General features: G+C 34.6%; 1 protein-coding gene across 1 annotated transcript in view; it reads left to right on the top strand.

Moving 5' to 3' along the window:
* The window catches only part of LOC100011605 (guanine nucleotide-binding protein G(q) subunit alpha), a 427,482-nt gene that overhangs the window by 277,795 nt on the left and 135,753 nt on the right, over positions 1-13,934 (top strand). The gene's annotated exons all lie outside the window — the stretch shown is intronic.

Genomic DNA, 13,934 nt, shown 5'->3' with positions numbered 1-13,934 from the left:
AGGCAGCCACCTGCTTCTAAAACATTCCTAAAGCTAGTACTCTTCAGATTAAATCATCAAGGCCAAATTCCACTGTCATTTAAAATGGAAGAGAATTCAGTTCTAAAAATGTGTTTATACTTATCTGAAACACATGTTTTTCCTCTTCTTATGCTATCATCATTAAAATGAAATAAGAGAAAGAAAAATTTGTTAAAAGTCTGTTGTTTGCATTCTGACAAGGAACTAGTTTTCTTTTATTATAGATGTAGGTGTAATTTGTTTTTTAGACTGGATGTCTGACTTAGTCATTATAAGGAAGTGCCAGTGAGGTAACTCCCTTTGTCTAGATATGATAAATTTCAAGAGGATTTTAAAAATTCTTTTACTGTGTTTTTACTAATTATAATTTAATTTAGTATAATTATTTATTACTTTTTATTGACATTTCCATTTCCACATTTGACTATGGGAAGCAGTGTGGTACAGTGAAAAGAAGACAGGAAGGGAAATACGCATTTATATAATCAATCAATAGACATTATTTATTTTATTTAATTAGTTAATTTATAATATTTTTCCATGGTTACAAGATATATGTTCTTTCCCTCCCTTCCCACCAATCCCCTCCCATAGTTGATACACAATTCCACTGGGTTTTAGATGTGTCATTGATCAAGACCTATTTCCATATTATTTATATTTGAACTAGGGTGAACCCCAGTTCATCCCTAGTTACATCCCCAATCATATCTCCATCAGCCCATGTGATCAAGCAGTTGTTTTTCATTTGTGTTTCTACTCCCATAGTTCTTCCTCTGTATGTAAATAGCATCCTTTCTCATAGGTCCCTCCTAGTTGTTCAGGATCACTGCATTGCCACTAATGGAGAAGTCCATTACATTCGATTGTACCACAGTGTATCAGTCTCTGTGTACAATGTTTTCCTGGTTCTGCTCCTTTCACTCTGCTTCACTTCCTGGAGGTTGTTCTAGTCTCCATGGAATTCTTTCAGTTCATTATTCCTTTTAGCACAATAGTATTCTATCATCAACATATACCACAATTTGTTCAGCCATTCCCCAATTGGAGGGCATCCCTTCATTTTCCAGTTTTTTGCTACCACAAAGAGCATGGCTATGAATATTCTTGTATAGGTCTTTTTCCTTATTATCTCTTTAGACTACAAACCCAGCAGTGCTATGACTGGATCAAAAGGCAAGCAGTCTTTTAGTGCCCTTTGGGCATAGTTCCAAATTGCCTTCCAGAATGGTTGGATGAGTTCACAACTCCACCAGCAATGCATTAATGTCCCAATTTTACCACCTCACTTCCAACATTTATTACTTTCCTTTGCTATCATGTTAGCCAATCTGTTAGGTATGAGGTAGTACCTCAGAGTTGTTTGATTTGCATTTCTCTGATTATAAGAGATTTAGAACACTTTTCATGTGCTTATTAATAGGTTTGATTTCTTTATCTGAAAATTGCCTATTGAACTTCCTTGACCATTTATCAATTGTGGAATAGCTTGATTTTTTTTGTACACTTGATTTAGCTCTTTATAAATTTGAGTAATTAGACCTTTGTCAGAGGTTTTTGTTCTGAAGATTTTTTTCCTAATTTGTTGCTGACCTTCTAATTTTGGTTGCATTGGTTTTGTTGGTTCAAAAACTTTTTAATTTTTTATTTATTTTATATTGTATAATTTTTTTCTCTTTCTTGATCTTATAATCTTTCCTTTCCCAAAGATCTGTCAGCTATACTAGTCTGTGTTCACCTAATTTACTTATAGTTTCCTTCTTTATATTCAAGTAATTTACCCATTCTGAGTTTATCTTGGCATTGGGTGTAAGATGTTGATCTAATTCTAACCTCTCCCTTACTGTTTTACCATTTTCCCAGCAGTTTTTGTCAAATAGTGGATTTTTGTCCCCAAAGCTGGGATCTTTGGGCTTATCATAGACTGTCTTGCTGAGGTCATTTACACCAAGTCTATTCCACTGATCCTCCCTCCTGTCTCTTAGCCAGTACCATATTGTTTTGATGAACACTACTTTTTGTACATTTTAACATCTGGTACTGACTGCTAGGGCACTTTTCTTCACATTTTTTCCCATTATTTCCTTTGATATTCTTGATCTTTTGATCTTCCAAATGAATTTTGTTATGTTTTTTTCTACTTCAGTAAAAAAAGTTTCTTGGTAGTTTGATGTGTATGGCACTAAATAAATAAATTAGTATGGGTAGGATTGTCATTTTTATTATGTTAGTTCATCCTACCCAGGAGCAATTAATGTTTTACCAATGATTTAGATCTTGTTTTAATTGTGTGGAAAGTGTTTTGTAGTTGTTCATATGGTTCCCATGTTTGTCTTGGCAGGTAGATTCTTAAGTATTTTATATTGTCTAGGGTGGTTTTAAATGGAATTTCTCTTTCTAATTCTTGCTGCTGGGATGAGTTGAACATATATAGAAATACTGATGATTTATGTGGATTTATTTTGTATCCTGCAATTTTGCTACAGTTGTTGATTATTTCCACTAGCTTTTTAGTTGATTCTCTTTAAGTAAACCATCATATCATCTGCAAAGAGTGACAGGTTGGTCTCCTCATTGCCTATTTTAATACCTTCAATTTCTTTTTCTTCTCTATTTGCTACTGCTAGTGTTTCTAGTACAATGTTAGATAATAGAGGTGATAATGGGCATCCTTGTGTCACTCCTGATCTTATTGAGAAGGCTTCTAGTTTATCCCCATTGCAGATGATACTTGGTGATGGTTTTAGATATATAATGTTTCTGGTTCTTAGGAAAGGCCCTTCTATTCCTATACTTTATAGTTAGTGTTTTCAATAGGAATGAGTGTTGTACTTTGTCAAAAGCTTTTTCTGCATCTATTGAGATAATCATGTGGTTTTTGATGGTTTCCTTGTTGATATAGTCAATTACATGTACAGTTTTCCTAATATTGAACCATCCTTGCATTTCTGGTATAAACCTCAACTGATCATAATGAATAACCCTTGTGATCACTTCCTGGAGTCTTTCTGCTAGTATTCTATTTAAGATTTTTTGCATCTATTTTTATTAAGGAGATTGTTCTATAGGTTTTTTTTTTTCTCTCTGTTTTTGACCTGCCTGGCTTTGGAATCAGTACCATATTTGTGTCATAAAAGGAATTTGGTAGAACTCTCCTTCTTTGCTTATTCTGTCAAATAGTTCATATAGTTTTGGAATTAGTTGTTCTTTGAATGTTTGATAGAATTCACTTGTGAATCCATTAGCTCCTGGGGATTTTCTTAGGGAGTTCTTTGATAGCTTATTCAATTTCTTTTTCTGATATGGGATTAATTACATATTCTATTTCTTCTTCTGTTAATCTTGGCAATTTATATATTTATAAATATTCATCCATGTCACCTAGATTGCCATATTTATTGTCATATAATTGGGCAAAAAAGTTTTTAATAATTGCCTTAATTTCCTCTTCATTAGAGGTGAGGTCTCCCTTTTCATCTTGGATACTCTTAATTTGATTTTCTTCTTTCCTTTTCTTTAGATTGAACAGTACGTTGTCTATTTGTGTTTTTTTTTTCCAAAATACCAGCGTCTAGTCTCATTAATTCAGTAGTTCTTTTACTTTTGATTTTAATTTCTGTTTTAATTTTTAGGATCTCAAATTTAGTTTTCATCTAGGGATTTTTAATTTGTTCACTTTCAAGTTTTTTAATTTACATGCTCAATTCATTGACCTCTGCCCTCCCTAATTTGTTAATATATGAGCTCAAGGATATAAATTACTTCTGAATACTGCTTTGGCTGTATCCCATAGATTTTGAAAGGATGTCGCATCATTGTCATTTTCTTTAATGAAATTAAGAATTGTTTCTATGATTTGTTCTTTACCTGGTTTTGGAGAATCATATTATTTAATTTCCAGTTAATTTATTTGCCTCTCTATGTACCTTTATTAATCATTATTTTTATTGAATTGTGATCTGAAAAAGGTTGCATTTATTATTTCTGCTCTTTTGCACTTATTTGCCATATTTTTATGCCCTAGTATATGGTCAATCTTTGTGAGTATACCGTGTGCTGCTGAAAAGAAGGTGTATTCCTTTTTATTCCTATGTATTTTTCTCCACATATCTATGAACTCTAATTTTTGAAGATTCATTCACATGTCTTACCTCTTTCTTATTTATTTTTTGGTTTGATTTATCTAGATCTGATAGAGGAAGGTTCAAGTCTCCCACTGGCATAATTTTACTATCTATTTCCTCCTTCAAATCCACTAGTTTCTCCTTTAGAAATTTGGATGCTATACCATTTGGTGCATATATGTTGACTATAGCTCGTTCCTCATTATCTATACTGCCTTTTAGCAGGATGTAATTACCTCCCCTATCTCTTTTAATCAGATCTATTTTTACTTTGACTTTGATAGATAACCATGATTGCAACTCCTGCCTTCTTTTTCTCATTTGGAGCCCAATAGATTTTGCTCTAGCCTTTGACTCTCATCCTGTGTATGCCTACCTGTCTCATGTGTGTTTCTTGTAGACCACACATTGTAGGTTTTTGGTTTCTAATCCATTCTGCTATTTGCTTTTGTTTTATGGATGGTTTAATTCAATTCACATTCAGAGTGATGATTGCCACCTCTGTATTCCCCAGCATTTTAATATCTTCTCCTAGTTCTGCCCTTTCTTCTTTCTCTATTTCCTTTTAAACCAGTGGTTTCCTTTTAATCCATCCCCCTAATTCCCACTCTTATTTTACTTCCCTTTCCTTTTTGTTCCTTTCTTATTATTTTTAGGGTTTATTAAATTCCCTAAGCTCTCTGTTTCCCTCCTTTTTTTGTATTCCCAGTCCCACTCCCCCACCTTAGTTTTTCCCTTCCCACTTTCCCTATAGGATAAGATCCCATGGGGTCCAGATGCTCTTCCATCTCAGAATTTATTCCACTGAGAGTAAGACTTAAGCATTATTCATTAGCATTCTCTTCCCCTCCTTCTTATAATACTATTATTACCCTCCCCTTCCCCTCTGCCTTTTTGTGTAATATAGATTGTCCTATTTATCTTACTCCTTCAAGTTTCTCTTGGTGCCATCTTGTATTCCCCTCCCCCCTTTTTCTTTTTTTTAAATATCATCTTAGACCAATTATTACCCCAGTCTCTACCTATGGATGATTCTTCTAATTATTATAATAGTGAATATAATTTTTGAGAGTTACAAATAACATTTTCCTATATTTAAGCAATTTGATCTTATTGAAGCCCTTAAAGAAGAAAATTTAAATAAAACCAATTTTTTTCTTTCCCCTCTCTTTGTTATTTACCTTTTTGTGTTTCTCTTGTTTTTTTTTGGTTTGGATTTCAAACTTTCCACTTAGTTCTAGTCTTTTCTTTACAAATACTTGGAAATTTTCTATTTTATTGAATGTCCATAATTTCCCCTGAAAGTATATAGTCAGTTTTTATGGGTAGGTGATCCTTGGTTGAAGACCCAATTCTCTTGCCTTTCTGAATATCATATCCCAAGCCTTGTGGTCCTTTAGTGTGGAAGATGCCAAATCTTGTGTGATCCTGATTGGTGCTCCTTGATATCTGAATTGTCTCTTTCTGCCTTCTTATTAAATTTTCACCTTAGCTTGGAAGCTTTTGAATTTGTTAATTACTTTCCTGGGGGTTGTCTTTTGAGAAGTTAGTGTGGAGGGTGTTCTGTGAACCCTTTTACTGTTTATTTTGCCCTCTTGTTCAAGAATATCAGGGCAATTTTCTTCCATAATTTCTTGTAGTATGATGTCAAGATTTCTATTCCTTGCTGGGTTTTCAGGTAAACCAATAATTCTCAAATTGTCTCTTCTAGAGCAGTTTTCATGATCAGTCAAATTTTCAGTGAGATATTTCATGTTTCCTTCTATTTTGTCAGTCTTTTCTCTTTGCTTTATTAATTCTTATTGATTTGCAAGATCATTGACTTCCAATTGCCTGATTCTGGTCTTTAAGGACTGATTTTCTCCTATAATCTTTTGGCTTTTCACTGTAATCATCTGGTTTTCCTTTTCATCTTGGTCTATCCTGCTTTTCATGGCTTCCAGCTGTTTAATTATGTTCTCCAATTTATTTATCATTTCATTTGATTTCTGGGCTTCTTTCTCCAATTTGGAGTTCCTGTATTTAAGACTGTTATTTTCTTTTTGAACTATTTCCAACTTTTCTTGCCAAAACTCCTCCATTTCCCTCAAAATCTCAGATTTAAATTATTCAAGCATTTGTGGCCAATTTCTGGTTTTTTTGGAAGGTTTGGATGCATTTAATTGTTCATTGTCCTCTGCTATTTCCTCTGTAGTCTGGATTTTTTCTCCATAAAAATTATCCAGGGTCAAAGCCTTCTTCTTGATCTTCTTGGTGGTTGGAAGTTATATTTTCTAGTCTTTGTTTGCCATAGCTAACCTGGTTTTTTCCTTCCCTTTCCAGTTAGTCATTTGAGTGAGCAGGGCAGGCTCTCTGTGTATGGAGCTAAGGAGAGTGGTTTTTGCCTACGGTCACTTCTCAAGTCTCCATGTCTTCTACTATGTGCCACTCCTCTCTGTGCTATCTCTGCACCCAAGGTCTGAGCTCTTCTGTCTTCTGGGGGCTCAGGTCTAGCTGCTCTCAGGTGTAAGTCCCTGGTGGTCTTAGTTAGCTGCCAAAGATCTAGAGGTGCCCCTTTCTTGCCCACTGATTCTAGCGAGCTGCCTTCATAGGTGGAGTGGGGGAGGTTTGAAAAGCTCATGTTTTGTTGGGAGGTATTTCACCCCCCTTATAGTGTGGAAATGCCCAAATTCCATGTACCTTCAGTGCTGCACCCTACTGTGGAGACTCTTTGTTCATCTGAATTTTTTTTTTTGGCCTTTTGAGGTAGTCTATATCAGAAAGTGAAGAGAAGAGGAAGAATCCTGCATCTAAATTGCAGCCATGTTAACCCAGAAGTTCAATAGACATTTTTTAAAGTACCTGTTATTTGCCAGGTTACCTATTAAGTGCTGGGGATACAAAAGGAGACAAAATACAGTCCCTGCCCTGAAGAAACATACAATTGAATGGAGGCAATATCATGCAAACAGATATATACAAAGCAAGCTATATACAGGATATGTAGGAAATAATTAACAGAGTGAAAGCATTGGAATTAAGTAGAGTTGGGGAAGGCTTCCTATGGAAGTTGGGATATTATGTAGGAATATAAATTAGAGATAGAGTGATTTCAGGGATTAGATAAAAGAAGGGAATTTTGATACAAGCCCTGGGAGAGGATTCTGGGAATGGGAGAAGCATTGTGGGAGTTTGACTATTTTAACTGTCATTACTTCCTTCTGTGATTTCCATTGATCTGGAAGGAGGTTTGACTCTCTGCCTGGATTTCTATCAAACTGTCAGGAGGTTTTGCTCTGAGAGATTTTCCCCAGATAGCCATAATTTTGTGGAGAAATTATTGACTTGGTAGAGAAACTACTTTTGAGGAAACCATTTTCCCTGAGTATAGAGATCATCTACCAGTGATCCATCTACCAGAAATCCTCTTGGGTTAAGGTAATCCAAAGATTTTTCATCTAGGACTTTGGATTACTTAGTACAGCCAAACCCAGGCTTTTCCCTTTCCTTTTTTGTTAATCACTAGTGGACAGATCAGGTTAGAGTCAGATAGCCTGCGGGGTTTTTTAGATAAGAACTGGGAGCTTTAGGCAGGGCCCAGGGAAGAACAAAAAGGCTCTCCTTTTGCCAGAGACTTAGAAGTTGGGTGGAGCTTAGGTTTTAAGAGTGTTAGGGTTTTACCTACCAGTTTCCCTTACTCCCTTTATAAAATAAACTTTGTTTTTATAAGCCAAGGGGTTTGTGCCCTGGGGAGTTCCTAGGTGGGTCATATCATCTCACATCCCTCTAGGACAGTTTCCTATTACAGTTAGACCAGACTAAGGGAAGTCAAGGAGGTTAGTAGTTAGAGCAGATTGCCTCCATATAATATCTACTATGTGTCAGGCACTGCTTCTGAATTCAAAAGACCTAGATACAAATTCTATCTCTTAGGTAGATCTTGTGATCTTGGGCAAAACACTACACCCCTCACTGGGTCTCAGTTTTTCAACTATAAAAAAAGGCCTCTCAGAGGTCTTATCTTGCTCTCAATCTATTAACTTATGTATTGTAAAGGTAGTTTATCTTCTAATAGAATTCTTTTGGCAAAAAACACCCTTTTCCCTTTTCAGAATATTTTAAATCAAAATCTATAGCTAAATATGTGTAAGCAATTATTATAGGCATATATATTTTTTAAATGCTGTCATGCTTTTAAAAGATTTTGAGAAGCTTATATGAAATCTCTTAAATGAAAATTGTGAATTATAGTGAGAAAGGTAGATGGCATAGTAGATAGGGCATGGGACTTAGAGATCCAAGTTCAAATCTGGCATCAGAAACTTACTGATTTTGTGAAAGTCACTTAATTTCTATTAACCTCAACATTCTCATCTGTAAAATGGGAATAATCTAAATAGTTATCTCTCTAGTTTGAGAATCAAATGAATTAACATATATGAAAGCAACTTGCAAACTTTGAAGGACTTTATACAAAATTTAGCTATTATATAATCAAATGAAATGAACCTTAGCAACAAAAATATAATTAAGAATATACTTATTTTTTTATAAAAATGTCTTTTTTTGAGTTGTCTGGTGGCAATAAGTAGCAACAGTTTTCCAGATACCTTGTGTCACTGTAAATTTGAGGTAGGTATAGTGTCTCAGCTATGAACTCATCATTGAGTCAAGGGTTAGTTATTGCTCCATTGAAATTCAACCCAAATCATGACTATTCAATGGAAACAAATCTAATCCATCCAGGATAAGGCACCTTGCTAAACTCTAGGGACACAAAGACAAAAATAAAAATGGGCTCTGCCTTCTAAGAGCATTCATTCCAGTCAAGGAGAGGAATAGACAGAAGTGATGTTTAAATAAATAAGTATGTGTAACCAATCCTCAACTTTCACAAGGGTAACATCTTTTTTTTCCTGTGTTCTCTCCTCTCAAAAATATGAATGTTGATACATTGAACCTATGGGAAATAACAACCCTCGGTGCTTTGAGCAATGTTACTCATATTGTACGAGCATAGCAGATGTTGTTCAGTTGGGTCCATCTTTTCATGACCTCATTTGCAGTTTTCTTGGAAAAGATATTGGAGTGGTTTACCATTTCCTTCTCCAGCTCATTTGACAAATGAGGAAAGTGAGGCAAAACAAGGTTAAGTGACTTACCCAGGATCACATAGCTATTAAGTATCTGAGGCCATATTTGAACTCAAGAATGTGAGTCTTCCTCACTCCAGGCTCAGCACTCTATCCACTACACTGTATACTTGTCCTGTAATAAGTGGGCATAATAAACACTCCAACTCATAGAATTTAAGGAATGCAGACATCTTGAACCTACCTTCATTTTTTAAAGACAAGGAAACAGCTCCAGGGATGAAAAGTTATTTTCCCCAAATTATAGGTCATAAAATCCTGGTTTTACACACACACGCACATGCACACACACACACACACACACACACACACACACACACACACACACACACAGAGAGAGATTCTATGATTCATGGTGTTCAACTAGGTGACATTCAAAGGAGGTATTTGATGTAAAGTACTTTGCAAACCTTAAAGCACTATATAAATGTTGGTTGTTATTGTTATTATTACCCTATAGTCAAGTCTCCTATCTAGTGATGATTTCATTCTCTAAGCCCTCTGGTGTACTCCTGCTGAGTTCAAGCCCTGTTTATAGAGCAATATAGGGGTGTGCTTGTAAATGTTTAACGACTAGGGGGTGGGGGAGAGGAAGCGAATGTTCAGCATTATTAACACTTTCTTAAGTTTAGGCAATCAAAGCAATAAATGCTGTAATTTAGTGATGACTGATTTGAAGGATTGCCAATTTCTGAGGTGCAAGTGTTCACACCAAAAATTTAATAGTAGCTTCTCATGAACTGATCTAAGCTAACTTGGGCACTCACTAGCTCCCTCCTGTTGAATTAAATTGAACTAAAGCATTTCTGACAAATCTAGCACTCCAATATTTGTTACAATGTTAATTTTACCTAAATGTTTTTAATGTTAATCAGAGTGAAGTTTGGATTAATAGTATGTTCTTCCTAGTTCTCCCCAGAGCATTATAAACAATAATTGATTTTCCCCATATCTGTTTATATATTGCTTGTATTTATATAAACTCTTTATATTATAAAGCAGGTAGATGGTATAATGAACAGAGTGTTGGACATGGAGTCAGGAAAACCTGAGGTCTAAACCAGCCTCATACTAGATGTATGACCCTGGGCAAGTCATTTCATCTCCTTCAGTCTTTTTTATCTGTAAGACAGGGATAAAAATAGAGTACTTCTCAGGGTTGTTATGAGGATAAAATGAGATAATATATTTAAAGCATTTTGACCTTTAAGTGATATGTAAGCACTCAATATTATTGTTATTGTTATTATAACCTCTTTCCCAAACACAAACTATTTCTCTCTAACTCTGGGTTTGATCTATTGCCCTGTGCCTCAATGGTTCAGCATAGATATTTAATTAAATTTAAAAGTGTATTGTTTTCTCTGACAAAAACTGTGCTCCAGATTCAGAAAGAGTATGCCTTTCAAATGACACTTTTGGCCTAATAGTAGATGTGAAATTTATTTTAGAATCATTAGCTACACTCACCTACGTCACCATGTAGCCTTTACCCAGTTAAAAGAGTACTTACTATCAGTCACTTCTCCCTGTGGATAATAGGAAGTCGTTAATTCAATTGTATGATAGACCAAGTACTATAGAACTGTCAGCTATGCCTGGGTTAAACCAATTGGAAAACAGTACTCTGAAAGAAGAATAACAGTCCTTTTTAAAAGCCTTCTCTTTCTTTCATCATACATTCTAGAGGTAAATCTACTGATTTTTCACCTGAACCATTTTAGAGATGATAGAATTCCTTTGAAAACGAATAGGTCTTAAAGAGAGTATCTGCAAAATAAATGACTCCAATGATTCTGATTTTGAAATATACCAAGAATGTGATTTATCTTTATGCAATTATGTGTTTCAAAAATATAATAAAAGCCATTGTAAACCTTAAAATTTCTTAGAATTATGAATGTTGGAAATTTCCCCATTTCCAACATTAGGTAGGGAGGGTCCTTCTCCTCCCTACCTAAGACTACTTTAGGACAGAAACCTTTTGCTAAACAATGGAAAGGGCTTTGACCTATGCTTAAGCATAGAACAGGAAGTTCTTTGAGTCATGATTGATTTTAGAATTGATACAATAGAGATACTTGGAATGACAGAACCAGTTCTTGGAAACTACAATCTCCACCCTACTTAGAGTAACAGGATTTAGGAAGGGCTGCAGCAAAGGATCAAGATTTAATTATTTGAGAATATGACCTTCAACAGACATGTGCAAACCCACAGACCTCTGGGTGGTCCTGGGTTAAACTAGAACCACCATTGGCACAGGGAGACATCGACAGTGATTGGTAGATGTCTCCCCTGTGCCAATGGTGGTTCTAGTTTAACCCATAGAAATAGAAAGTTGAGTATGTATTTTTGATGAAAGAACCATCCATAATTAACATTTTGATGACTCTACAACCCCATTATGATGGGTGCGTATTCCGGTACTGCCCATTACAATCCATTCCCATCTTCTCCCCACCCCCACCCCAGTACTCTTTTCCATAGTCTCATATAAATCCTTCACAGAAATTCTATGCAATATAAGTTACCATTAGAGAATTCAGATTATCCATTATATCTAACTCGGTATAACATTCCATGTATCTCTTTTATAATATCTTTTATAGTACTCCTTGTGAACAGGTCATTGCTGGTAATTTCTATAACCTCTTCATTGCCATGAGAATATAGTGTGTTTTTTAAAAGATATTTAATGTGTTACTGACTGTGACATTTAAGTAGAAGGGTGGTATCATTACTATAACTATATGTTTTCCACATGGTGAGACTAGGAATATATTAGACTTGCATGCATCTTTTGAACTTTAACTCTAAAATGCAGGAATATAAATTCAAGTTTTTATGAGGTTTTGTTATTTATTTTTGGTTTGTTTTTGAGGATCTATTTCCCTATATCTTCTAGGTTGGAAGTTCAGTGACAATTCAAAAGTTTAGAAACTTTAACCTTCTTCATTATGCTCCTCCTTCAGTAGACTGGAAATCCTTTGCTCCCAGGGGTTCACCATATTACTTCTGAATTTAGTGTAGGTACTAGATTGATTTTAGCCCAGCTATATAGTTCAGAATTCCAAAACTCAAATGAACAATCCTCCTTAGACTCATTTAAAGCAGGACTTCATAGGCATGTCTTATTCCCCCTTGCTTATGTATTTTTAAATAAGGGGATCAGAGTAGATATGGGGTTCTTTCCAAATCTAAAAATTCTAGGGTTTTAAAGTAGAAGTAGAAAGAACATCATGAAAGTCTACACTTATCATTTAAACTCTATATCTCAGGTACCACATCTGTGAAGTGGGGATAAAAGTGATTGACTATGAAGAGAATGCTTTACAAAACTTAAGACAAACCTATATTTTAATATCTGACTGGATTTGTGATCTTATCATTATAGGTACTCCCTCCAGTGATAAAGAGAGAATTCCATTCATTCTTCCTCGTGAAATTCTCTCTCACGTATATCCTCATATAAATTCTCCAAAAAAGTTCTTTAGATTTCTTAACATTACATAAATGCCAATGCAGTATATGGATTGACAATTTGCCTATCATTCTCTTTACCTGACTTTATAGTTTCCTTTAAAGGTTCCATAAATATCACTTAAATGAAATATTTTATGTGTGTTCTATACACAGGTTGTAATTCATAATAATTGTGTCTACCATACATTTCTATAGTACCATTTTTGTATACTGCAATTTTTATTCTTCAGAGGTTTGGTCCTGTGGGTCTTTGAAAATGTTAGACAATTTTTCAAATACAGACTAGCGTTTACTCTTTCTTCTAAGTAGTTTTGTGCCCAAATCATTATATTTTTACAATGTCTGTCCAAATATATATATATATATATATATATATATATATATATATATATATATATACACATTAATGAACTTGCTCAATGGGCTCTCCATTTAATAGAGATCTATTTAACTTGGACAATGGATATTTTTCTTCTGGTTATTTTCCCCCTACATGGATTTGTTCATCCAAATTTTTATAATCAGTCATCAATCTTACTTAAAAGACTCCAGTGTTGTGTTACTTGATGAAAAAAGGACCGCATCATTTACAAATGGGAGCATCTGGAGGACAGCACCATTCATGAGGAGCCCTTATTTCATTTGGACTCTTCTAGATATCTTCCATGAAAGTAGAAGATAGTTTTGGATAGTATGTTTTCCTGGTTCTACACCTTGTTTCTTATTAATAATATTCAGATACTTGTACAAAGTTGTCCCTTGTTCTCTGATCTTAATGTTCATATTCAAAACACTTCATTATGGGGAAAGCTTTTAATATAGAATAGGCCTTTTCATCATCAATAAATAATAAAAAGTAGGATATTGTGCTCTCCAACTTTGAGTCAGTTATGTGGTTATAAAGATATGTTCTACTAGACAACATAATTTTTTGAAAGTTTGGCTGTTCCCTTTTCATATTTTCTTTCATGGTGCCCTTGATATATGTATAGATTATTCTGATAAAGATTTTGTAGAGGTGAGAAAATAGGCATATGTTTCCATAGTTATTGATGAATCTTCAATAGCCTTTTTGGGTAGTGATGCCATCTGTGATTTCCACCCCCTTCCCCCAGTTGTTTTGTTTCTTTCTCTCTAAGAATATCTTGAGACTAATTTCTTCAATGCCCTC

The sequence above is a fragment of the Monodelphis domestica genome, chromosome 7, assembly GCF_027887165.1.
Source record: "Monodelphis domestica isolate mMonDom1 chromosome 7, mMonDom1.pri, whole genome shotgun sequence".
In the NCBI taxonomy this organism is placed as follows: domain Eukaryota; kingdom Metazoa; phylum Chordata; class Mammalia; order Didelphimorphia; family Didelphidae; genus Monodelphis; species Monodelphis domestica.
The sequence above is the reverse complement of the archived record's forward strand: the minus strand, read 5'-3'. Positions and strand labels throughout refer to the sequence as shown.